Source organism: Hemitrygon akajei, chromosome 21, assembly GCF_048418815.1.
Source record: "Hemitrygon akajei chromosome 21, sHemAka1.3, whole genome shotgun sequence".
Classification (NCBI taxonomy): Eukaryota; Metazoa; Chordata; class Chondrichthyes; order Myliobatiformes; family Dasyatidae; genus Hemitrygon; species Hemitrygon akajei.
Window position 1 is genome coordinate 63,872,926 of NC_133144.1, and position 27,966 is coordinate 63,900,891.

The 27,966-nt window shown below is 44.0% G+C and overlaps 1 protein-coding gene across 10 annotated transcripts in view; it reads left to right on the forward strand.

The window, feature by feature from the left end:
- The first annotated feature begins 2,549 nt into the window (after positions 1 to 2,549).
- The window catches only part of zmiz1a (zinc finger, MIZ-type containing 1a), a 418,554-nt gene continuing 393,137 nt past the window's right edge, over positions 2,550 to 27,966 (forward strand). Inside the window, exon 1 of one of the 10 annotated variants that reach the window (XM_073025599.1) lies at positions 2,550 to 2,861. The gene's annotated coding sequence lies outside the window, so the exon portion shown is untranslated. Of the gene's footprint in view, positions 2,866 to 2,989; positions 3,008 to 27,966 lie in introns of those variants that run through there. The other 9 variants (XM_073025597.1, XM_073025596.1, XM_073025602.1 and 6 more) reach the window with 9 other exon arrangements.

A 27,966-nucleotide genomic window follows, 5' to 3' on the forward strand; every position in this document is an offset into this window, starting at 1 on the left:
AACAATACGCACAGAAGGGGCCAGACCCAAAAATTGTCAACTGGAGCACTCCATTTTTATTTATTAATACCTCAGCAAGACCGAATTAAATGAACACACACAAAATGCTAGGGGAACTCTTCAGAACGAGATCTGATGAGGGATCTCGACCCGAAACGACGATTGTTTATTCCCCTGCATAGGTGCTGCCTGACCTGCTGAGTTCCTCCAACATTTTGTGTGTGTGTGTGTGTGTGTGTGTTACTGTGGATTTCCAGCATTTGCAGAATCTCTTGTGTCACGGAAATAAATGAGCCTCGTTTGAAAAACATTCTGAACCCCAGTGTATTTACAGGAATGTGACGCTTTAGGAGCGTATTTAACATTATTTCACGTTGTCGCCGAATTTTTTTTTTGATTGGAAATTTTGTCCGTCGCAGACAGTAGTTCATGTTTTCGGCCAATAACCGGAGGTGAGGATCTTGGCCCCGGACGCTTAATTTCCTGATCTCCGCCATTCTCGAGATTCTGGAACCACGGAGGCAAATGCTCCAGAGAGTGCGGGGGAAGACTCGCAGGCTGCTTGCTGCCTTCAGAGAGCTGGGATCCCAATCTCGGCATCCACAAATCGGATCCGCAGCAGGCCGTTCGGCTGCCTCGAGTCTACCCACATTCCCAACATAGTATTTTAACCCTTGCGCCACCTTCCTGCTTTTTTTTTGCATTTTAACACATTTTTAGGTTCCTGAACATTTTCCAGATTTCTCTCGCTACCGAAGCTGCTCGACTCGCCGCGAGCTTCCAGCATTGTGCTTTATTTCAGGTTTCCGGCATCAACGGGATTTTGCCTTAGATAATTAATGCCCACTTTTCGACGTTATTGACACCGATATATCAAATGACAGTGAACCGTGGTACGGGCGTTTTACTGGTTTGAAGAAGCCATTCAGAGGAGTTAATTGGCTATAGTTTTGGGTCAGCTGGACACTATTCCATTTTCCCCACGTTAGACAACCCGTTTCCTCTATCTGGACTTGACTTGCTTCCTTTGAGACATACAACACTACAGCAAAAAAAAACAACGTCCTTCAGCCCATCCAGGCAGTGTCTCGTCCCATCCGCCCGCATACAGACCGTAGATGAAATTGAACCCGCTTCCACCACTTCCACTAGCAGCTCGTTCCACACTCTCGCCACCCTCTTGTCTGAAGAAGTCCCCCTCATGTTCCTCTTAAAATTTTCACCTCTCACCCTTAAGCTATGTTCAAGTCTCTCCCAACCTGAGTGGAAAAAGCCCGCTTGCATTTACCCTATCTTTTCCCCTCAATGTTGTACACCTTTATCAAATCTCCCCTCATTCCCTCGTTCTCGTACGCTCCAGGGAATAAAGTCCTAGCTTATTCATACCTCTCCCAAGTCCCGGCAAAATTCCTGTAAATTTTCTCTGTACGTTTTCAATCTTATTTATATCTTTCCTGTAGGCAGGTACAGTATTAGAATTGTACACCACACTCCAAATTAGGCCCCACGAACGTCTTACATAACTTCAGCTTTGCAATAATAATAGTAATTTCGAAACCTGGAAATGAAAAGTGACAGTTCTGTCGATTATTACATTTAGGAGGTAGTTTGCCTTCGCGCACTCTTGGAGTGGCGCTCGATGAGATCTGCCCTACAGGAACCGGGGCCTTTTTAACCTGTTTGTTGAGCGTAATTCAACCTAGCTAACAGAGCACGGAGATGCATTACACTGCATTACCAACCGGCGCGGATGGGAAGCCAACACTTAAGTTGCTTCAGCAGCTGAAACTTGTAAAAACACACACACACAAAAAACACTTGTAAATAGTTCTTCGGCGCGCGAGAGCTGCGTGGAATGTCGATGCAAGTGGACATCTCTGGCGGTTGAGCTGTGGAGACGCGGCTGCGTTTCTTGTGCGTGATAAATTGTAACTGTGCTGGGCCCCGATCGCCCTTGGTGTGTAGAACGCGGCTGCAAAGTGAGCCTAGAGCTCTGGCTATGAGAGTAACCTTCTTAACGACGGCACCACTAACCCAATGCTGGCACCGTCATTGTCCCTTGACGTCACGCAGCCAGCCCGGCTCTCAAACATGTCTTTGTTATTTCAGAGGCTTTCCATCTAAGGGAACAAGAGTAGCCCGCAAAAGCCGGATCAGACTCACCGTGGAGCTGGTCACAGTCTTCTAGGTACGGGCAATTCTCCGGAACCGCGGAGTCAACCGTAATAACGCAAGCTCTCTGCGAACTACTCCGGTTCGCAATCTTGAAGGGAGTTTTTTTTGGGGGGAGGGGGGAGAGATTTATACACCCGCTTTTAAAAAAAATGCCCCCGCGTGAAAGTCTTTAACAAAACAACTTGCATTCTCATCTCTTCTAAGTTACTAAATTGCACCAGGCGAGATTCCTTGGCGATTTTGTAGGTGATTTATTTTGGGACCCCCCCCCCCTTTTCCCCATCCTACACCTCCATCCCAATCACGACTTAATTTCCGGTCGAAAGGACAGACTCCGGAGCGCTCTGTAAATTGTTGTGTAACCTTGGAAATGACAAAATGAGAAAGCGAGTGAGCCGGCGTCGCCCCCACTGACTCCTCTTCCTTCTGCTTGACGGTGTGTGGGAGATCTGGGACAGATTTTGTCAACAGCCACCAAGAATGGCCCTTTGGTAATAGAATAGCCGATGTAATTTGACACTTCAACTTGCTCGCTCTATGTGAGTTGATTCACTTACTCACGCACTAACATTAAGTCGCCGCTTTCTCTCTCTCTCTCGCATTTTTTTAAAACTGGGGGAACACACGAAGCAGAGAAACACCGACGCCTCCGCAAGGATTTTCTCATTCCGGAGCTGTGATATTCTGTAAGTAAGTTTCATGTCAATTTCTTGGCATTTCACACCTTTTTTTGTGTCTGTACTCGCTGGCTGGAGGAGCCGTTGCTCCCAGAGTATGGGTCTGCCACTGGCTCTCTCTAGTGGAACAATGGGGGTCGCTGATACAGAAAGCAGTTAAGGAGACGTTTGCTCTCTCTTCTCCCTCTCCCCCTCTCTCTCGCTCTCTCTATTTTCCTCCTTTCATTTTGTAGGCGCCGGTTGTTTGGCGGTCTGTTTAGTTCTCGCCGAATTCCAGACTCCTTATTTTTCACTCTGTTGGCATAGAATACGCGCCGATAGGGAATCGGGTACAAGGTATTCTTTGCCCAAGTCCCTCCCTTGTGTTGGGAGATCTTTGGGGAGTGAAAGGCGAGCAAAGTGTTTGGCGTGGATTTAAGCCACTTTTATGCATGTGATCTTTGGGGAGTGGGGCTTCCGTACAGACTACTGGTCAGGTACAATCTACTGGTCAGTTGCGAGTTACGCGTAGTTTTTGTTAAGGGAAAATGGTAGAGAAGTGGACGGTTTTTTTTCTCTCTCCCTCCCTCTGCAAATGAGAAGCAGTTGAGACTTGGGCCTCTGAACAGGGCAGGAAGAAGGAAGGACTGCTGTACATGTGTCCAGGAAGCAAGGAGCAGGGAAACAGCTCTCACACACACCACACACACACACACACACACACACACACACACACACACACACACACACACACACACACACACACACACACACACACACACACACACACACACACACACACACACACACACACACACACACGCTTTCTAACCACTGTCACGGTAGAAATGGCAGAGATACTTCAGGTTATTGATGTTGCTTACAAGAATAGCGAAACACTAAAGGAATGTAATATTTCAAGGATATTAAGATGTTTAAAATATCACTTGTGTTGTATAATGCCTTAGAATAGTTCGGAAACAAACGATTTTTTTGCACTTGTAATTGTAAAATTGAAATCGGTTTAATACTATTTTATGTTTACCTTTTTAAATTTCAAATGGAAATTTGGTGGCACAAAGTAAAATTTATTGGTTTGTTTTTATTGTGCGTTGGTCTTTTTGGGGTTTATATACACGCGCATCTTGTTAAGATAATTTGTGATGCTTCAACAGTTCAGTGAATATTAAGTGTCAGGGAAATTGATCCTCAGTTTCCACTGTGGCCCGTGAATCTGATGTACTGGCTGTCTTTTGAATTCATTGAGACGAGAAAGAAGCATTTAACTTGGCGGTTCCAACAAATATTCCATCAAAGGCAGTCTCAGTGAGAGAGAGGTTGTATGACCTGGAGGATCTTCTGGGCGCTGCCTTCTTCGAGATTGCTCTTCCGAATTGTCCATTAGGATTCTGAATAGACATCGTGCATTAGTCTGTTTCAAGTGCTCCCCAGTCACAGGGGCTCAGAGGACTGGTGGTGAAGGGTATCGATTAAGGAATGCATTGCGTTAACTGACCTGAGTCAGATGCTCGAGCGTTATCAATGGATGCACTGCCGTGACCTCGTCGGAGATGTTGAAATGCCCCATAATAAACAAAGACACAAAGCAACTAAAATCTGCACTGGAGCACGTGCAAGCCAGTGTCTCCGACAATATTATCTGACACGAGGAGGAACTTTAACTATAATTCACCAGGGTGTATACTGCACAAGGGTGCCGACCACAGTGTTGCACGCATGCTCTTCTCTAGGTGATATGTGGCATGGGTTAACATGACCTTTGACAGGATGGGGACGGGAGGGGGCCATATCCAGTAACTCCATTCACAACGCGCAGCAAGATTTGCTCCCATATGTGCCGAATTTGGCTTGACTTGCATTGTAGGTAACTGAAGTATAATTGGGTGGTTAGCAGAACATAGTACATTACAATCGAGGACAGGCCCTTTGACCCTGATATGCGAACCTCTTCAATTTTGGTGGGATTGTTGCACATTTCTGTATCTTTGTCAGTACAATCATGTCTATCCTGCAGTATGGTTTAGAACGTAGATCATTACTTACAACGCAGTACAGGCCCTTCAGCCCACAATGTTGTGCTGACCTTTAACCTACTCTAAGATCAATCTAACCCATTCCTCCTGCATAGCCTTCCAACTTTCTATCGTCCATGTGCCTCTCTAAGAGTGTCTTAAATCTCACCAATATATCTGCCTTTACCACCACTGCTGGCAGCTTATCCCACACACCCGCCGTTTTCTATATGGAAAAAAAACTCTCAACATCTAACACTCTTTCCTCCAATCACTTTAAAATTATGCCTGCTTGTATTAGTCTTTAAGTTTCCATAACTTTTTTTGGACCAGTTAGGGTTGTTAGTTCTGAGCTGAACCCCTGAACCTGGAGGACTGGTGAACCGCTCTTCATATGGCCTCTACCCTTTGACTTCTTTGCCATGGGTGACTCTACCAAGGCCCTGACTCTAGTCAACATAGCTCTCCAGATCGTAGAGGCATGTAAGCCTCCAAACCCTACGACAAGGTAGTGGTCCTCGGAGGATTAGTCTTTAAGAAGTTATGATAGACTCCTGGGTTATCCCTGTGCCTGGAAATCGTAGCCCAATGGAGCTAATTATTGCTCTGTATCTTTGCCTATTAAAAACAAAATAAGTAAGTGACATGTGACCTAACTGTTGGAAGATGCTTAGCATAGGTTTCAGTGAAGTTGAGTGGAGTAAGGCTTGTCTGAGACAAGCAGTTGGGGCAGTGTATCTGTTGTAAGTTCTGAGAGGTGACAAGCTGCATCTCCATCTGGTATGAGATCAGCAGAGCGTCAGACCAGAAGCCTCTACAAAGGACTGTGAGAATGGCCGAAAGGACCTTGGAGGTCTCCCTACCACCCAGTGGGGACATATATCAGGAGTGCTGTGTATGCAGGGCCTTTAGTATTATTAAGGATCCCACCAATCCATCCAACATCCTCTTTGAATTTCTACTATTAGGCAGGAGACTCCAATGCATAAAGACAAAAACAGTCTGGATGGGAACAGCTTCTTCCCTCAGGTCTTTAGGCTTCTGAACTCCCTGCCGCATCGTATTCAAAGAATCAACAGTTAATTTGTTCTGTATCCTACGATATTTAAATCTTGCACTATACCTTGTTTTTTCATGTGTAATTCATTTGTAGATTTAATCCTTACTTTCCTAAGTTATTGTGTGTTATGTGTACTACTATCCTTTACACCCTGGCCTGGAGAAACGTTGTCTCGCTTGACATGTATTTAGTTAAATGACGATAAACTTGACTTGAAGTTGTTGTAACTACACAGACAAGCAGAAGTGTTACTGGAGTTGCATTTTGTGAAAGATGTCGAGTCACGTTACTTCAATAGATGATCCTGCCATAAAGACAATAAGGAGTTTATCTCTTCTGAGAGAATATTCTATGTAGAGAGGTGTCCCATCAGTAAGTGGATGGATATCAAGGTGAATGCATGATTTGTGATGGATATTTATAAATACAATCAGCAGGAGCTGAAACCACTGGGTCATAACAGATGGCCTGGGTCAGGTACAGATGTATTTGTGTCATAAGTTAGTTCAGGGTCAAGAGGTGCACTAATGATGAAACTGTGAGTGTGCATTTAAGATTCGACCTGCTGAAGGTCTGACATGTAGAGGCCTGTAATGTATCCCCTGACCATCTGGTCCATAGTATAGTATAGTCTATGTGCTTGAGGTACTATCTCCCCAGACACGCCAACCATACCAGGTCTTGCGGAGAAATGACCAGTAGTGTTAGGTTGCTTGGGTAGGGGACAGTGCCCTTGTGGGATGAAGGGTTGGACCTGTGCCACCTGACTGAAATGCAAATAGATGCATTTTAATATCTGATGTTGAGAACAGGGCAGCTGCTGTTTACATTCATCTCCAGCAACCAGAGGTGGAGAAGTGAGGAGGTTATAATGTTTGACTATAATATTTGAAATGTTGTCACTTAATGTTCTGTCTCCACAAATCACCACCGTGGATTGATGGGCCACGTAACCTCTCCAAGGAGTTGCTCCTGCTGCTTGTTGATTTTTTTTTGGTTGAAAACAAAATAAGTCAGGGTGGGAAAACAGAAGTATTACACACTCAACAGGTCAAACAGACATAGTGGAGATAAAAATAGTTAGCAGTTCAGGTCAGTGACCTTTGGTCAGAATATGGACAAGTTGGGAGAAGTTGTTGAGAAGATCTCATAAGGACAGAGAGAACCTTGTGAGACTGAGAAACACAATGGGTAGTGGGTGAAGGAGGTAACATCTCGATTTCCCAGATCTGGGCATCTCTAGTCAGCATCCAATGCACATTCATAATTGCCCATGTGGAAGTGATGCTCAGTTGCCACCTTGAACTACTTGGTCCTTTTGGTGGAGATAGTCCTGCAGCGCTGTTATTAGGGTGTTCTGGAATTTGGGCTGGATGATAATGAACATAGAGCAAAGAACAGTACAGCACAGGGAGAAGCCATTCGGCCCACAGTGTTGTGATAAACCAGCTAAAAAGTAAATCAAAACCCCCCCAAAAAATTAATCCCTTCACAATGTCCGTATCCCTCCATCACATTCATGAGCCTGTCTAAACGTCTCCTAAAAGCCACTAATATATTTGTATCTATCACTATACCAGGCTGCACATTCCAGGCATCCACCACACTTTGAGTAAAAACTTAACTGTCACATCCCCTTTGAACCTCTCCACTCTCACTTTCAAGCATGTCCTCTGGTACTCCCCGGGAAAAAGATCTATGCCTCTCATAATCTTATAAACCCCTATCTGATCTCCCCTCAGACCGAGAAAACAACCCACACTTGTCCAGCCTCTCATGATAACACATGCCCTCTAAACCGGGCAGCAGTAATGTGCCCGAACATCTACTGCCCTGTCCTTGGTGGTAGTAAATAACAAAATATATACCTGTGGGATCTTGGAGAGGAGACGTTTGAAATTCCCAGAACAGAGAGAGAAAACTAAACGCTGAAAATCCACAGGGGCTCAAGCATATCTGAAATATCTGAAACTTGTTTCAGACCTACTCAGGTACCCTTTACTCATTTATTGCAGTACTGTTTTACACTGTCTCCTCCTGCTACATTGCCTTTGAAGGTGTTATCTCCTTAAGCAACATAGAAACCGGCAGAAGTATCTGTTTTACAAGATAAATTGGTCACCACCAGTAAGTCAAATGAGTTCCTGCCTCTCCCAGCCATAAAACTGCACTGCCTCCCATCCTTATTCCAAGTGACTCCAATGCATTCTCTAAGTTTCATCGGATCTGGTACATCTGAACCATCTTTCATCCCTCAAGTACCGTCTCCTCGTCATTAGAGTTGATAATACTCTTTGTCCCTTCTGTCCCATTCCACAACTCCTGCCCCTCCTCCACCTAGAACAGGTTCTCCCCTTCTCTTCATCTTCTACCCTAACAGCCTACACATTCACAAGATCTTCCTCCATGAGTTACAATACCTCCAACCTGATGGATCACGTCTGCTGACGCAAGATGACACCTTTCACTGTACATTTTCATGTGTATGTGGCAAATATTAATCTTTTAAAGTTAATTTATGGTTTATTGCTTGATCTAGAGATCGCTGTACAAACCAAGGAATTATTATCTGATGTGTAGTCACACTTACAGTGAAGTAAATCTGTTGGCAAAAAATTAACACAGCAAATTTATTGGAATGAGACCATTCTGTCCATCATATACATGTCATCAAAAATATGTCACCATCCTAATCTGATTTTACCTAGTTTGGTACTGAACTGTGCTGTTTAAATTCATTAAGGATCCCTCCCTTTCACCATCCTTTCAGTGAGCATGTTCCAGGCTCTTGTCACCTTCTTGGTGCCAGCATTTGTCATCATACCTCCTTCAGTCTCTCAACTCATTACATTAAGTCGCTCAGTGGTTAATGACCCTGGGAAATAGATCCTTCATGTCTTATCTAGTCTATTCATAAATTTTATTCTTCCAATTCAGTTTCTCCTCTGCTTGCTCCTCTGATACATATAAAGCAACCACACTAGTTTATCCATTCTCTTTGTTATGAAAACAACATCCCAATCCTAGTAATATACGCAGATCTCCTCTGTTTCCTTTTCACTACAGTCATACCATCCTTGTAATCTGGAGATGAGAACTGTACTGTATATATTAGAGGAAGTGGCATAACTAATGTTGTATACAATCTTATTTTCTATGCCTTGTCTAAAATAAGGTAACATCCTGCATGCCCTTACAGCCACTTTTGTGGTCTTATTGTCATTAAGAATATGTGCAGTCCTTAGCAAGTGTACATCACTATCCTCCATCAATGCTTTTTGTTTTTTTAGATAACAGAACTATTTGGTCCCTTTTCTACTTAATAGTAGCATTGGAGGGCATCTTGCTGATTCACCAGTTAATTTTTGGCTTCTTGCTACTGCCCATTACGCTGCTGACATTTAGGGCAGCAATGAAGATCCTTCATCTCTGGTGTTGTTCAGGGCTTCCTTCATCATGTCAGTAGTGTCCTCTCGCTTTTTGCTACCGTCAGTCATGCTGGTGGAGATTCAGGAATACCATTGTGCTCAGATGTAAAAGGATTCTTCATTGTTGTTTCCATAATAATTTGTTTTACCAGTCGTGGTTGCTAGCCGTGAGCTGAACCCCCGAACCTGGAGGAGCAGAGGACCACTTTTAGCCTGGCCTTGACCCTTTGAACCAAGAGCCAAAGCATAAAGCCCAGTCTTTAGCCAATATAGCTCTCCAGGTCATTGAGGCACATGAGTCTCCAAACCCAACAACAAAGTTGTGGTCCTCTTAAAAGTTAATTTTTGGAATGTAAGGGTTATCTTTTCAAGAGAGTTTGGACATTTTGGATCTCTATTCTATAGAGCTCAGCAAAATGAGGGGTAAAATTACGATGCTAAGGGGGCTTGGCAGGTTGGGTGTAGAGATGTTTCCAGCAGGTGGAAAGTCACAAACAAGGGGACATAGCAACAAGTAACGGGCTGGTCATTTAAAATCAGTGCATAGAAGTTTTCTAGAACTTTGTGAATCTAGAACTCTCTGCCCATGAGACCTGATCATTAGATATTTGTAAGAAGGTAGATAATTACTTTAAAGATCAAGGAAATAAGAGTATAGGGAGCTGGCACAGAAGAAGAGTTGAGGCCAGCGAAGATTAGCCATAATAACACCATATTCTGTTTCTCCTTCTGCAATCACTGTTTGGTCTTCTGAACATTTTGTGTTTTAAGACTTCCCACATTAGGAGTCTGTATAATTTTCCACAAATGTGTAGTACTACTGATAAGCTCAAAAGTTTCTGGAGATGCTGTAAATGTTGAGCAACAAACACACGATGCTGGAAGATCTCAGAATTTTGATGAAATGCTGAACTCAGCATTCTGAAGTCTTGATGAAGGGTCTCTGTCTGAAACGTTGACTTTCATGCTTGCTGCCTGGCTTGCTGACAGCTTTGTCAGCTCTTATCTCCTGAACACCTGCCAACAAGTATCGCTCCTGGGGACTGCATATTGAGCTAACTGGATCAACTATGTGAGAAAGTAATGGAATTGTACATTATCAGGGTAACAGAAAATGATAAACCTGGAATTAAAATAACATTGCATCAAGAAATTTGGATTGTTGTGGGAAAAAACTCATCCATATCGCCAATGTCCTTCAGCATTCTCTTGCCTGGTCTGTGCTTACCAATGTGCTTCACTCTTGATGTTGCTGTGAAAAGGAGCAAACATGGGTGGACATTAAACACCGGCATTGAGAGTGGATTCCAATTCCCATAAATGAATTACAAATGGTCACCAATGTGTTCCCAAAGGTCTTTCTCAAGTGCCTGTGGAGTGAGTACAATCATACCATATGGTTTTTACTTCAGTTGGTGGGTCATGATCCTAAGTTAATAGATGGTTTGAAGAGCATGAAATGTGATTGGACTTGGGTTCAGTCAGTTTACTAGAAATTAGTTGTCTGTTCAGAATGGAAATGGTACTGAAATGGCTGCTTTAGTTTTCTGTGGGGTAGGATTGATTGTACAACTGAATCACAGGCATATGGTCATTCAGCATTGACCAGGATGCCCTGTTTGCTAGATGTAGCTTTGGTATCTTGAGGATGTAATTTCAAAGAAGTGTTGGTGTTTAATCATTATTACTTTGATATCAGTTCCTCTATGGCTACCCTGATCTCTGGAACCATTTCCTGCATGTAACCAAACATAACTCCAAAGAACTGTGGAGGAAGATCGGGCAGAAAGTAACTTCTGTAATCAAATAACCACCTTGTTTACAACTCAGTGGTACAGTATCTTGCCAGGAGCCTGAAGACTTCCTTGAACTGAAGAACACTAGCTTGGACAGTGTGGTCATCTGAAGCATAAATGGTGCTATAAAGCTTAGCCTAGCTATGACTGTGAAAACCCCGATTAAGCCATGGGGCAAACACTGTGCACAGTGGCATCTTGGAATTGTTTTATTCTTGTAACTTAAGATGTAAGACATAGGAGCAGAATCAGGCCATTCGGTCCATCGAGTCTGCTCCACCATTCCATCATGACTTACTTTTTATCCCAAACATGTATCTTAATACAATGAAATGCTTTTGAGTGTCATCCAGGCAGATCACACCGGAAACACAAGAGACTCTGCAGGTGCTGGCAATTCAGCCTAACACACACAAAATGCTGGAGGAACTCAGCAGGTCAGGTGGCATCTATGGAGAGCAATAAACAGTTGATTTTTCAGGCCAAGACCCTTCATCAGGACTGGAAAGAAAGGGGGAAGAAGCCAGAATATGAAAGTGGAGGAAGGGGAAGGAGTACAAGCTGATAGGTGTTAGATGAAGCCAGGTGAGGGGGGGAAGGTAGGTTGGTGGGGGAGGGGAAATGAAGTGAGAAGCTGGGAAGTGATTAGTGGAAAAGGTAAAGGGCTGAGGAAGAAGGAACCTGATAGGAGCAGAGAGTGAACCATGGGAGAAGGGGAAGGAAGAGGAGGAGCACCTGTAGTGGGTAGGTGGGGTGATGGGCAGGTGAGGAGAAGAGAAGGGGAAAGAGGAGATCGAGAATGGGGAATGGAAAAGGAGAGAAGAGGGTGGGGGAGAAATTACCAGAATTTGATGAAATTGGTGTTCAAGCTTTCAGTTTGAAGGCTACGCAGATGGAGTATGAGGTGTTGCTCACCCAACCTGAGACCATTCCATACACAAGTACTGTACAACAAAGTAGTAAAAAAAAGAATACCGAATGCAGGACAGAACTTTATAGTCACAGAGGAAGTGTGGAGCAGTACAGAGAGGCAAAGTGCTAAGGATATGAGAAGGGTGATAAAGTGGTTGGAGGGCCTGAAATTAAAGCTCTGAAAGTTCCATGTAAAAGATGACACCTCGACTCTTGTGAGAATGAAATTCACAACTTGGCACAATGGTCAGTGCCAACCCGTGCTAACTATTTGCCCACTGAGGCAATTGTAGGGGCTCTTGCATTCCTGTTAAGTCTAAGGTGTCTTTTCTGCATGCCACAGTGTACACAGAATTTGATCACTCCTAATCTGTGAGATCTTTTCATTTTCATGAATATGTCTGTGAAACATTTCCAACGGTAGAGATTTGATACTTCCTCTTCAAAAAGACTCGCCTGTCCTTGCGATGTTCAGAAAGCCCCAACATTGGCTTCACCTATTATATCTGGTTCAGTGGTCCTGTCTGAAATAGTTTTTGAATGTGCATATCCTGAATAATAATCAGAATTACGTGAATGTCATGAAATTTGTTGTTTTTGTGGCAGCAGTACAATGCAATATGTAATGATAAAAATTGTGAATGACAGTAAACGTAGTGTTCGTAGTACATTGAGAAATCAGATGGCAGAGGGGAAGAAGCTGTTCCTGAATCATTGAGTGTGTGCCTTCAGGCTTCTGTACCTCCTCCCTGATGGTGGCAGTGAGATGTCCTGGGTGAATGGGGTCCTAATGATGGATGCTGCCTTTTTGAGGCATCGCTCCTTGAAGGTGTTTTGGATGCTATGAAAACTAGTGCCCAAGATGGACATGTGATGTGTTTCTCCTTGAACTTCAGTGATTTCTCAGCTTATCCATTGAGGAAAGGTAGTCAAAGTTGAAAGTGGAGTTTATTGTCAGTCTGCATAAGTACACTTGCAATAGCATCACAGGCATATAGCATTAGAGACAGAACACTGAAATTATACAATAAAGAGCATTTGGAGCAAAAAAGGTCTATTACGGAACAATGTGGTTATAGTATTGCTGTACTGAGGCAGTGCTTAGGGTTGTGGAGTTTGGTTTCAGAACACTGCGATACGTCCGTACGGCATACAACATTTAGAATTGCAGACATGGGCAGACGTTTTGCAATATAAACATGTTTTGAGAGATTAAGGCATGCTTTTAACTGTGGGATAATTCCGTTTCTTGTATGGCTGCTCCACTTAGCACACCCTGAGACGCTTAGCAATAAATTCTCAGTGGTTTCATAGTCCCTTAAGTGTAAGTATGTGTTTGTGGCATGGTCGAAGGGTCAAGGCCATTTCTGCTGGCAAATGTACAAAAGTCTTAGGCACATACATTTAGCTAGGGAGCTCAAAACTTTTGCACTGTTACTAATGTTAAGTATCGCACTGTACAGCTGCCACAAAAAAAATCATGACATGCCCAAGTGTTGATAAACCTGATTCTGATATGAGTCTCTGTTGTGGACTGAGAGTGGGAAGGGGGGCAGGGAGAGGGGAATCACGTTTGGGAAAAGGGGAAGGGAGAGGGGACGGAGCAGAAAGCACCAGAGAGACATTCTGTAATGATCAATAAACCAATTGTTTAGAATCAGATGAATTTGCCAGGTGTCACAGGGCTGGGCATGTTAGCACCCATGCCAATGCCTCCTCCCCCCCACCACCATTCCTTGCACTCTTTCTCTGTCATCTGTCCCACAGTCCTCCCACGGCGCACCATCCTCGCCGCTCCCACCAGATTTACAAGCTTGTTCTCCATTCCACATTACCGTGCAAAAGTCTTAAGCACATACATATATATATAGCTAGGGCGCTTACAGTACTCTAGGAACAGAATAGTTGGAACTGATAGGATAGTTGGAAGTGAGAGACCCCTGCCCAGTCTGCAGCCACTGCCTTTGTTCACCAGAGGTTTTGGTTGGAGAGGTACTTCTGAGTAACTAAATAAGAAATGTAAATGTTCAAGTTAATCAGAATCAGGTGTAATATCACCAGCATGTGTCATGATATTTGTTGTTATGCAGCAGCAATACCATGCAATACATAGTAATAAAAACTGTGAATTACAGTAAGTATTAAAGTAAGTAGCATAAAAAGAGTTGTGAGGTCGTGTTCATGGGTTCAATGTCCATTCAGAAATTGTACGGCAGAGGGGAAGAAACTGTTCCTGAATTGTTGAGTGTATGTCTTCAGCTTCTGTACCTTCTTCCTGATGGTAGCAATAAGAAGAGGGCATGTCCTGTGTGACGGGGGTCCTTAATTACCTCCCTCTGAAGGGCTGTGTGCTGTATTGTAGATGAGAGGTGGATTGTGTGCATTGGAATTAGTGAAATCCACGTTTACTTGTAACTGGGATCCATGACTACCATCAGAACTTGTGCGGTTTTGTGTTTCCCATCCTGTAAGCTCTCTGGTTGATGCAAGCTCGTGACCTGTGATGTCGACTATCCCTCTGCCTCTACAGATGCTGCTTGACCTGCTGAGCTTCGCTTTGTGCTCCATGTTCCAGCACCTGTTGTCTCTTCCGTTTGCAGGCTTTCAGGTTCAGATTTATCACATGCACTTCGCAATGCTTCATTTGAGTTAACAACCAACACAATGTAAAGGTGTGCTGAGGGCAGCCAGTAAGTGTCAGCCCTCTTCTGGCACCAACGTAGCATGCCTACAGTGTTCTACAGGACAACACATGCAGAAACACCACAAGCTCTTTTCCTATTCCAACGAGTAGTTGTGTTCATGAGGTTTGGACAAGATGATAATAATGAACTCTTGAGCCTCTAAATTAAAATCCGCTGGTCTGATCCGCTGATTCTCTTTGGGAGGATCTCAGTTCGGACAATGTCCACGATTCCTCCCCACACCCCCCAGAAAATAAAACAGGCCTGAACAGGAAACTAGAGAGTTTGTAGTTGTGATCTACACAAGGTACATGCAATGCTAGTATTCATTGAGACAGGATAGAATATAAAAGCAAGGATGTAAAGCTGAGGCTTTATAAGGCATTGGTCAGACCACATTTGGAATATTGTGAGCTGTTTTGAGCACAATATCTGACATATGACGGTACTGACACTGGAGGTGGTCCAGAGCAGGTTTATGAGAATCTCTGGAATGAAAGGGTTAGCATATGAGGAATGTTTGATGGCTCTGAGCCTGTTCTCACTGGAGATTAGAAAAATGACGGGGATCTCATTGAAACCATCTGAATATTCAAAGGCCTGGATAGAGTGGAGGAGCAGAGGATGTTTCTAATGGTGGGGGAGTCTAGGACGAGAGGGACAGCCTCAGAATGAAAGGACATCCCTTCAAAACAGAGATAAGGAGGAATTTCTTTATCTAAACAGTGGTGAAACTGCGAGATCCTTGACCACAGACAGCTGAGGCAAAGTCATTGGGTATATTTAAAGTAGATGTTGATAGGTTCTTGATTACTAAGAGTGTCAAAGGTTATGGAGAGAAGGTAGGAGAATGAGGTTGAGAGGAAAAATAATCAGCCATGATTGAATGGTGGAGCAGACTAGATGAGCCAAATGGCTTAATTCTGCTCCTATGTCTGTGTTCTTATGGTCATATCTGGGGTGGCACAGTGGCATAATGGTAATCACAACACTGTACAGTACCAGTGGCCCAGGTTCTATTCCCACTGCTCTCTGTAAGGAGTTTGTACATTCACCACATGATCTCGTGGGTTTCCTCCAACACTCCTAAGAGATTCCGGTTGGTATGTTAATATGTCATTGTAATCTGTCCCATGATTAGGCTAGGGTTAAATTGAGGGCTGCTGGGTGACATTGTTCAAAAGGCCTGAAGGGTTTGTTCTGCTCTGTATCATAATAAATAAACTTTGGTTCAAACGTGACCCAAGGAGCTCATCCCCTCTCTGTGTCCCCCTTGTCAGTATCTCTCAGAATCTTGTGGTTTTCAGTCAGATTCCTTCTCAATGCAAATCTTTTACAGTGAGGGTATGGCTGGGACTGAGTTGTTATGAATTCTGCATGACGCCACACTTGAGATGAGTGTGTGTGAATGAGGGAGGTGTGGCAGTCTGTTGGAGGGTGGTTCCCAGTCCAACAACCAAACCTCCTAGAGTTCATGGAAAACTCCAGCAAGAAGAAGTGACAACAAAACTGAATGAATGACTCAGTTTCTTTTGTTTGAGAACCTACAGTGTGCTGTGCCTGCCTGACATCAAGCAAATCAAGCCAATGACTCATGAAGTTGCGTTTCTGTTCTGCCTTTGGGTATAGGAATAACAATTTTTTTCTCTGCTTCATGGGTGGCATGGTAGCATAGCAGTTAGTGCAAAGCTCTACAGAGCCAGCCATCACTGGTCAAGGTTCAGTTCCTGGCAATGTCTATAAGGAGTTTACATGTTTCCCCCATGATCACGTGAGTTTCACCAGGGTGTTCCGGTTTCCTCACACATTCTAAAGATATATGGATTATTCAGGGTTAGTGAGTTGTAGGCATGCTAGTTTGGGACCAGAAATGTGCTGACACTTAGAGGCTGCCTCCAGCTCATACTCAGGCTATGATGGACGTGAACAATGCATTGCACAGTTTATTTCGATGTACATGTGACAATTAAAGCTAATCTTTAAGCTGTTGCCATTAACCAATAACCATGACCTTCAGCACCATCGAGATCATCTCTCGTCCAAGGACCCCACCCACTGAGGACAGAGGAGATCTTGCCTAGGCAGAGAGTGAGTCAATGTTCACCATGAGAACTCAGAACATCTCAATCCAGACTTTGCCCTTGACATGAATGGCCTTGACCCTAAACCACCAACTTTATCCATGACAGTCTTGCTATCAACCCAGCATGGCAAAGGTTGGATAGTCCATCTGATAGCACTGTCAAAGACATTGTTGGACAAATGGGAGCAATCACTGACCATGCTAACGGACCTGCATACACAGCACTCCTGACAAATATCTATGATGGGTGGAAGAGAGACCCTGATGATCCTCTCAGCAATCCTCGTAGTCCTTTGTAGGGATTTGTGGTCAGATGCCTTGCAATTCCCGTAGCAGACTGATGCAGCTGGTCAGGACATTCTTAATGGTTCTCTTGTAAAAATTGGTTACAATGGCGGTGGGGGAGCCTCACTCAGATAATCTCAGGAATTGGAGACACTGCTGTGCTTTCTTGACCGAATTGGTGGTGTTGAGGGGCCAGGTGAGATTGTCTGTTATGTGCACTCCCAGAAACTTGGTGCTCCAAACTCTGTCCATGGAGGAGCTGTGTATGGGCAGAGAGGAATAGTCAGCCTGCACCTTCCTCAAGTCCACAATCTCTTTGGTCTTGTCAACATTGAGACTCAAGTTGTTGTGTCACACCATTCTGTCAGGCACTCTGCCTCCTCTCTGTACGCTGTCTCATATTGTTGTTGATGAGGCCAACTATTGTTGTGTTGTCAGTGAACTTGATGATTCAATTTGAACTGGATCTAACAGTGTAGTCCTGCATCAGCAGTGTGAGCATGCAGCCCTGGGGCTCAGTGTGATGGAGCTAGAGATGTTTCTGCCAACAGGGACTGACTGTGGCCTTTCTGTCAAGAAACCCAGGGTCCAGTTATGGAGGGAGACATTGAATTGATTTATTAACATGTACATCTTTGGAATGTGGGATGAAATCAAAGCACCCAGAGGAAAGCCATGTGGTCACAGAGAAAACATCCATACTCCTTACGGACAACAGCAGAATTGAACCTGGGTTGCTGGTGCTGTAGTAACGTTATGCTAACTTCCTTTTGTAGTAGATCTTTCATCTGAATTCCCTTACCTAGAAAAGTAGCTTGTGTCAACTGAGCTCATACATGATTTTGGAGCGAGTGAATTCAATGCCATTCCAGAACTGTTGAAGAGAACTTACAAGCCATGATCTAAACCAGTGGCTCCACCACAGAGAATCACTTGCAAACTCGGGCAAGAAACGTTTCGTCACCTCGCCATCATCTTCTCAGGCTTCCTCACTGCAGTACTGTATCTCTCTTTCAGCAAGTTTCTCACTGGTGTGGAATGAACGTGCAAGCTGAAAAGGGAATTTTTCAAACACCACCTCCATTCCAGGAGCAAGATTGTCCTCACCTTGGTCATTGCTAAGAAATGTGCAGTGACTTGCTAGATACACAACTGGAGTTGTATCTCCAAGTCATTGTGGGTTCTTTCACTCTTCTGGATGCCTTGTGTAAAATTCCTTCTCTTGTATGCTTGAGAGTTGTTATTACCAACCTGAACCCATCATTTGATGTTTGTCCCACCCCTGGTCCACAAACAGACCTTGGAAAATGTGGATTTCCATATATTAGGGGTCACCTGCTGAAAAACTGGTTAATTAGTTTATTATTGTCATGTGCACTGAGGTACAGTGGAAAAATTTAAAAGTTCAAGGAAGTTTATTATCTAAGTACATACACTATCCTGAGATGCATTTTCTTGCAGACGTTTACAGCAGAAACAAAGAAATACAAGAAATTTGATGAAAAGCTACACAAATAAAAATTAACAGTCAATGTGCAAAAGAGAAACTGCAAATACAAAAAAAATAGTCAATAAATAATAATGAGAACATAAGTTGTAGAATCCTTTAAAGAGAGGCCATAGTCAAGTCAAGTCTATTGTCATTTCGACCATAAACTGCTAGTTGTGGAATCAGTTTAGTATTGAGGCGAGTGAAGTTATCCATGCTTGTTCAGGAGTCCGATGGTTGAAGGGTAATAACCGTTCCTGAACCTGGTGGTGTGGGACCTAACTTGTCTTGCATGTCACCCATTTCATTACATCAGTGCATCGAGGTAGTACAAGGGAAAACAGAATGCAGAATAAAGTGTTATAGCTACAGAGAAATAAGGTGGAAGGCCAGAACAAGGTAGATTATATGGTGAAAAGTCCATCTTAATGTAATCTTAAAACAATGGGATAGAAATTCTTAAGCCTGGTGGTCTGTGCTTTCAACTTTTTATTGTCTGCCTGATAGAAGGGGAATGTCCAGTATAGTACAGGTCTTTTATGTCAGCTGCTTTCCCAAGGCAGTGAGAAATGTAGGCAGATTCACCACTGTCTCCTGTGTATCAGTATAGCCCTTAGCCTCTGAGGGAGAATCTTAGAATAAAACTTCAACCTCAAAACTTGAGCATACAGTCTATCACAGAGCAGTGATACACCCATGTCCTGTGTACTTTTGGAGATGTGGATAACAGGTTCCTAGAGGGACACTTGCGAAGATATCTCTGCCAATCTGCCACAGTAATCTACTCACACATCTAGGAAACACTTAAACTGCAGATGCAGCAATCTGAAGTAAAAAGCAAACTGGTGGAGGAACTCAGCTGGTCAGGCAGTATCTGCGGAGGGAAGCAAAGCGCTACTGTCTATTTCCCTCCACATTGATGCCTGACCCATTGAATTCCACCAGCGGTTTATATATTGCACGTGAAGTAACCAATTGTTTTAACTAGACTCAATATTGGTAATGACATAATTTTAAAAAATTCAACAAAAGCTCATTCACTGCTTGATCCACTCACCATGCTGTTCAGTGTTGTCCTTATATACAGCTTAGAACCTAGAACCTAGTTTAGGCCCATTGGTCCTATACTGTTGTGCTGACACTTTAACCTACGCTAAGATAAATCCCTAAGAAGGGTCTCAGCTGTTTTCATTTCCATAGATGCTGCCTGCTATTCTTCCAGCATTTCTGCAGTTCTTCCAGTATATGTTGCTAAGATAAATCTAACTCTTCTCTCCTACATAGCCCTCCAGATTTTTTTTAATCATCCATATGCCTAAGAGTTTCTTAACTGTCCTCCATCACCCGGAATACGCCTTATTTTCATTGCTGCCATCGGGAAGGAGGTACAGGAGTTGAAGACACACACTCAACAATTCAGGAACAGCTTCTTCCCCTCTGACACCAGATTTCTGAATGGACATTAAACCCATGAACACTACTTCACTACTTTTTTTGTTTTGCACTGCGTATTTAATTTAACGTTATATTTCTTGTATTTCACAGTTTATATTATTATGTATTGCAATGTACTGCTGCCACATAGCAACACATTTCATGACATATATTAAACCTGATTCTGATATCTGCCCCCACCATCACTCCATGCACCCACCACTCTGTGTAAAGAATCTAACTCTGATTCCCCCACCCCTATACATTCCCCCAATCACCTTAAAATGATACCTCCTCGTATTAGCCATTTCCGCCCTGGGAAAAAGTCTCTGGCACTCCGCTCAGTCTGTGCCTCATATCATCTTGTACACCTCTATCAAGCCTCCTCTCTTCCTCCTTCACTTGCATGTTAATTCGAGTGCAGCCACAGTCCCAGGCAGTGAGATCCATTGTTTACAACAGGTGCCTGTTGTCCACTCAGCCACTGTGTATTCAAGGCCCTGGCGCCACAACGAGGCTGCATCACCCTTACTGACACCTCCCCCACCTCCCAAGTCCAACCACATTCAAAGCATAGTTACGTCTCACAGGAGCCTTTTCAATTGGGTGACAAGCAGGCAGTAATGGTGGCTAACTTTAAACTGTTAAGCAAAAGCTAGTTTCTGTTAAGCGAAATCTGGTTATCATCAGCTATGCATACTATACCTTCACTTTTGTTACAAGAGACGCGGCTATAGATAGATAGATAGATAGATAGATACTTTATTCATCCCCATGGGGAAATTCAACATTTTTTCCAATGTCCCATACACTTGTTGTAGCAAAAACTCATTACATACAATACTTAACTCAGTAATAATATGATATGCATCTAAATCACTAACTCAAAAAGCATTAATAATAGCTTTAAAAAAAGTTCTTAAGTCCTGGCAGTTGAATTGTAAAGCCTAATGGCATTGGGGAGTATTGACCTCTTCATCCTGTCTGAGGAGCATTGCATCGACAGTAACCTGTCGCTGAAACTGCTTCTCTGTCTCTGGATGGTGCTATGTAGAGGATGTTCAGGGTTTTCCATAATTGACCGTAGCCTACTCAGCGCCCTTCGCTCAGCTACCGATGATAAACTCTCCAGTACTTTGCCCACGACAGAGCCCGCCTTCCTTATCAGCTTATTAAGACGTGAGGCGTCCTTCTTCTTAATGCTTCCTCCCCAACACGCCACCACAAAGAAGAGGGCGCTCTCAACAACTGACCTATAGAACATCATCAGCATCTCACTGCAGACATTGAATGACGCCAACCTTCTAAGGAAGTACAGTCGACTACAGTCGCGTAGCGGTTAGCGCGATGCTATTACACCTCGGGCTACTGGAGTTCTATCCGGGTGCCGTCTGTAAGGTGTTTGTATGTACTCCCTGTGACTGTGAGGGTTTCCTCCAGGTGCTCTGGTTTCCTCCTACAGTCCAAAGAACAACCAGTTAGTCAGTTAATTAGTCATTGTAAATTGTGAGAGTTAGATAGGTGGGTTGCTGGATGAGGTGGCCCATTAGGCCAGAAGGGCCTGTTCCGTGCTGTATCTCTAAATACAAAAATAAAAGTAAAAGGAGAGTTGTCATTTGGGTGACAGGCAAGCTGCAGTACAATGTACCGTTAGCTAACTGTTTCAACTTTTAAGCAAAAGCTGGTTATCAGGAGAGAATCTGCCACCTTTTACATACTGTGCCTTCAATTGTTGTAAATGAGAGAGTACAATTGTTATTGGAGCTGCCACAATGCACCTGCCTCTGCCTAAAACCACTTCAGTGTGCTTCCACTGTCACACAGAGTTTGAGCAGGGCATTGAATGCCTGCTAGCTTGTTCACAGTGAGTGCACTTTTCTGATGATTATTGTTTGGAGTCTTTAACTACAGGGTAAATGCTAATAAAGGGTTGAAACCAAACCATTTTATTTGTTCCCCTTATTAAGAAATATGTTTGTTGTGGCTACTCCTGATTGTTCCTTATTAATATCAGCCCTGGCTATCTAATTTTGATTGTGGACTTTAACACTGCATCTTGGCAGAGTTTAGCGCAGGTTAAATCAGTCCCCTTGAAGGCTGTTAATGTGTCAGAGCATAGGACAAAGTAGCAGAATTAGGCCACTCTGCCCATTGACTCTGCTCCATGATTCCATCATGCATCATCCCTCTCAACCCCATTTTCCTGCCTTCTTCCTGTAACCTTTGATGTCCTGACTAACCAAGCACTTACCAACCTCTGCTTTAAACATACTCAATGACTTGGCCTCCACAGCCATCTGTGGCAATCAATTCCACAGATTCACCACCATCTGGTTAAAGAAATTTCTCCTTATCTCTGTTCTAAAGGGTCATCCTTCTATTCTGAGGCTTTGCCCTCTGGTCCTAGACTCCCCCACTGCAGGAAACCACCTCTCCAAACCCACTCATTCAATATTCGATAGGTTTCAATGAGATCCCTCTTTATTCTTCCAAACGCCAGCAAGTGCAGGCCCAGAACCGTCAAATTGCTCCTCAAATGTTAACCCTTTCATTCCCAGAATAATTCTCGTGAACCTCCTCTGGACCCTTTCCAATACCAGCACATCTTTTCTAAGAGAAGAGGCCCAGAGCTGCTCATGATACTCCAAATGTGAACTAACGAATGCCTTATAAAGAGGAGTTTGGATCAGTACATGGATGTGTGGAGTATGGAAGACTATGGGGCGGGTGTAAGATAAGGATGAGGCCGAATTACTGATTGGCATTGACCAGATGCGCCAAATAGCCTGTTTATTTCATTTAGAGATACAGTGCAGAACAGGCCCCACTGGTCCAATGAACTGCACCACCCAGCAGCCCAGTTACTTAACCCTATCCCAGTCACAGGACAGTTTACAATAACCAATTAACCGGTACATCTTTAGACTGTGGGAGGGAACTGTAGTGCCCAGAGGAAGCCCACATGATCACGGGAACAATGTACAAACTCCTTACAGACGGTGCTGGAATTGAACTCCTAACTCCGCCCGGAGATGTGATAGCATCGCACTAAACTCGATGTTATGTGCTGTGGTACTCTATGACTCTACAACTGGGAGGCAATCATTTCATTAATGGCCTGGATTTAATGAATCTCAAATGGAGTGGTGTGTGTGGGCTGGTATAGGCTTTGCCCACAGAACTGCATTGGCAGCTGTGAAAGGATTGCCTCCAGGCTGGCAAGCTGCCAGGGTTTAAAATCTAATCAACATTTTAATTATTACATCTTAAAATGAAAGAAAATAAATTAAGATTTTAAGTGTTAATTGTTTTTAAACTACAAATAATTTGAAATAAAAACTTATTTCATCCTAACTAACTCATCCAGAATCTTGAGTTCCCGTTGAAGTCAGTGGGCTTGTGGATCGAAGTTCAAAGTGAATTTATTATCAAAGTACACATCTGTCACAATTTTCTGGGATGCTTTTTCTTGCAGGCATTCAGAGTAGAACCATGAAATACAGTAGAATCTGAAAAGCTACACACGAAGACTGACAAATAACCAATGTGGAAAATAAGACAAACTCAGTCATTACAAAAAAAAATCAATAAGTAAATAATACTGAGAAGATGAGACACTATGGACTCACTTTCAAGGCCTCTATAGAGTCCATAGGTTGTGGAATCAGTTCAGTGTTGAGGTAAGTGGAGTTATCCACGCTAGTTCAGGAGTCTGATAGTAAGAACTATTCCTGAACCTGGTGTTGTGGGCCTTACGGCTCCTGTACCTCTTCTGATGGCAGCAGCGAGAAGAGATCATGGCCTGAATGACAGGGGTTCCTGATGATGGATATTGCTCCTTGTAGATGTGCTCAGTGGTGGGGAGGGCTTTTCCTGTGATGGACTAGACAGCAGTTTCCTGAGGTAAGTGAGCGGGGAATCTCAGCTAGACTGTTTCATAACTGGACTACTGCAGAAAGGACACAGCCAGGACAGGGCTGGAGAAGCTTGGCCATTAGGTTTGGTATAGCACTCAAGTCCAGAATCTGAATGGGACTCAGGCTGAGAAATGGTAGCAGATACCAGCCAAACCACGGCCATTTTTGCTTACTTCCTCTTTTCAAGGTCAGGACATCGATGGACATTCTCGTCCCAGTGAATATCATATTCACCTTACCCCCCTGAGTTTCTCTGTCCGCCATGCCAGTGGAAAGTTGCAGCAAATGAACAGCAGAGCCACCTCTGTCTGAACACTGCAATGACACTGTTATCTTTGCGTCGGAGTTAACTGTGGACTGGTTGGGTTGGAGGTTGAAGCAGAGGGTAGTTCTACTGGATACATCAGGTTCATGTGGTCAATTCTGTCGTCTTTTTGAATAATTGCCTCTTTTCACTGCCAGCTGGCTTTGTGACCTGCAGTCAACAAACAACACTGCTGAATTGAACTGAACTGAACGTAGTTCAACTGTTTCATGGACTCTGTGGTTTGATGTTTAATATTCTGCGTGCTACTTCTGGTTTTTTTGCCATTTGCATGATCTGTATTTTGTCGTGTGTTGGGCGTTTGATGTTTTCTTTGAACGGGTTCCATGGTGTTTCTTTGTTTTATGCCTGTTTGCAGAAAGATGAATCTCAAGGTTGTATCTGCATACATACTTGGATAATAAATGTACTTTGAATCTTGGCTTCATCTGTTCTTTCTTGAGGATCTGTGTAAAAGCCTGCACATTATTGAAGGATAATCTTCTTGTTAAATCAGTGCCAGTTCTGGATTTGGAAAATGGCAAAATCTACCTAAACTCTCTGGCTCAAAAGCAACAGAAATAAACAGCACAGACAAATTGCTGGAGGAACTCATGAAGTCGGGAAGCATCTAACAGTTGATGTTCAAAGTAAATTTATTATCTAAGTACATATATGTCATCATATACTACCTTGAGATTCATTTGCTTGCAAGCATTCACAGTAGAACAGGGAACTACAATAGAGTCAATAAATAGAATTGGGTAAGACCATTCATCAGAACTGGTTGACCGCATGGCGCCCTCTGGATGCTCTGGTATCCCCCCCACATTTTGGGGTTGCTGTGTGGGGTAGCTCGAAGGGCCAGAAAGGCCTACTCCGTGCTGTATCTCAATAAATAAATAGAAGTATCTTGGCCCGAGCGATCGACTGTTTATTTCCTCCATAGATGCTGCCTGACCTGCTGAGTTCCTCCAGTAGTTTGTTTGTGTTGCCTTAGGTTTCCAGCATCTGCAGAATCTCATATGTTTGAGAAACATGTAACATGTTTTGTCAGCATTGGGGATTTTAGAAAATGAAGTGGCATTCAAGCCTTTTGCGGTTAAATTTTATTGGACATTAAGCTCGCTGCACTTAATTAAGAATTGTGTTTGCTTTGCTTTGGAAATTGTGGCTCCTTAGCTATCCGTAGGGGTGTTCTGTGTTCGAGGAAGAGAAAGACGATAAAAATGTCGCAAAGCTGACAGCTTGTGGGCAGTAAATGAAGGCGGCAGAGGCAGGCTGTGTATTGAGTGGAATGTTGTAAACTGAGCAGCTCGAGATAACCCTGTGTGTAAATCCCAACAGCAAGCAGCCTTTGCTCGGCAGGTAACAGGACACAATAGCAGTGGAGGAGCAGACCTCTCTTCCTTACCCTTCCCTCCTCCCTACACCCCTTCACCCCTCTCGCTCTCTGGCCGGAGGTGAGTCCGCCCAAGGGCCGCAGTAACGCTGTGACAGGTTCTGGGTGTTTAAACTCAGCTGTTGTGAGGATATTGAGGTTCAGTGCTTTTTTTTTGAATGGATATTAGATTATCAATACTGTACAGTGCTCCTGGGTGGCTGCTGCTGACAAGTGAGATATGGTATTATGTCCTCAGAGACGTTCTCCTCATAAGCACTGCAAGACCCGCAGTGAGCTGGGATCAGCTGAATAGGGTTTATTATTTTAACTAGCATCCCTGGCCGTTTGCAAAGGCAGCTGACGTGGGTCGGCAGTGATGACCTGCGTGCGCTGAGGGCCCCCATTGTGCCTGTAGTACTGTTCATTGTCGCTTCACAAATGTGCATTAATACAGGAAAGGTTTCTGACACCCGGCTCTCTTTCATACAAGGCCCTGGTTGTCTCTCGGCAGTCCTGTTTCAGTTTGGGAAAATCCCCCTCTGATTCCACCTGCCTCCCTTTGACAGTCTCATAATAAAACTGAGTCTGACTACTGACTGGTATATTTTTCTTCCGTTCATTCAAGTGGACCAGACACACGCAGAGACGACGAGCGTGTGTCCATCTCCTCTATTTCCCGCACATCAGCCCTCACCCTATCCTCCACCATCACGCCACAAGCCTCTATATCCAGTACGTCATTCTCCATAACTTCCATCATCTCCAAACGGACCCTACCACAAGACACATCTTTCTGTAGGGATCGCCCTCTACCTGGCACCCTTATCCATTTGTCCCGCCCCACTGATCTCCCTCCCGGCCCTCATCCCTGCAAGCATGACAGCTGCTACAGTACATCTGCCCCTCGTACTAGGGTGAATACCCCCTCAGCTTGGGTGAGACTAGAAACTAGAGGTCATAGGTTTAAGGCGATGGGTAAAATATTTAAGGAGAATGTGAGGGGAGGGGTTTGTCACTCAGAGGATGGCGTAGGTCTGAAATAAGCTGCTAGCAGAAGTAGTTGTTGTGGGTTTGATTGAAACATGTAAGAGTGGTCTGGGGAGAGGCATGGCGGAATATAGTCCCACGTGCAGGAAGATGCAGCTAGGCAGTCGAACAGGTCAGCACAGATAGATGGACCGAAGGCCTGTTTCTGTGCTGTGCTGCTCTTTATGCTAAGGCAGTGTCTCTGCCGTCTTGCGTGGAAAGACCTCACGATGTCTATTGAAGAGTGTGGAACTCATTCCTTCGTGCTGTGGTTAATATTGTTTCTCCATTGACATTCTCCTCATTTGGCCTCTGTTGGTTCAGATTCAGATCTGTTTAATGCAGTCAAAAGCATTGTTTTAGAGTAACAACCGACACTACATAAGGATGTGCTGGGGGCAGCCCGCAGTTATCACCTCACATTCCCGATTGCCCACGGCATTCAGCGGAGCAACGTAAGCAACAACAGTGAAGCCCCTTTCTAACCCTCCCTTCCTCTCTCCCACCCACCGACCCATTCACACACAGGCCTGCAACCCGAGCACAGCAAGGAAGGTGTGTTATGGATATATAGATAAGTTGCCATCGAGCCAACGGGATACCAATGGCAACTCTTTGCTCACACTTATTGGATTCGATTTACTCTCTCTGAAGATGTGCCTCAGGTCCGCACTGCCAAATGCTGAGCAACGGTGCTTGGGCCAGAGGAGCCCATCAGGCTGAGCAGCGGAAGAACTGCCGAAGTTTCGGGCAGGGTTTCACTCTGACACGTGGACAATCTGTCTCACCCCACGGACGCTGCTCGACCCGCTGAGTTGCTCCAGCAGATTGTTTGTTGTCCCAGGCTGTTTATACTGGGTTAACTTAGCACATTCCAGCCAGGGAAATCTAACAGAGTTCCTTGAGTAAGGAAATAACAACGCATAAAATATTGGAAATATTCAGGACGTGCCGGATGTGAGGTAATTTTACACCAGAGCTCCAGATGCAAAATACAGCAGGTGGAATCAGAAAACTTACAAAGCAGAGAGAGATTCTTTTTCCCACCAGTACTAGAAATGTATTTATTTATTTAGAGTTACAGAGCAGAAACAATAGCGGTTAGCGCAAACGCTATTACAGCTCAGGGTGGCGGAGTTCAGAGTTCAATTTCGGGGCCGCCTGTGAGGAATTTGTATGTCCTTCTCATGAATGTGTGCTCCGGTTTCCTCCCATATTCCAAAGATGTACCAGTTGGTAGGTTAGTTGGTCATTGTAAATTTTCGCTTGATCAGGCTAGGGTTAAATCGATGGGCTGTTG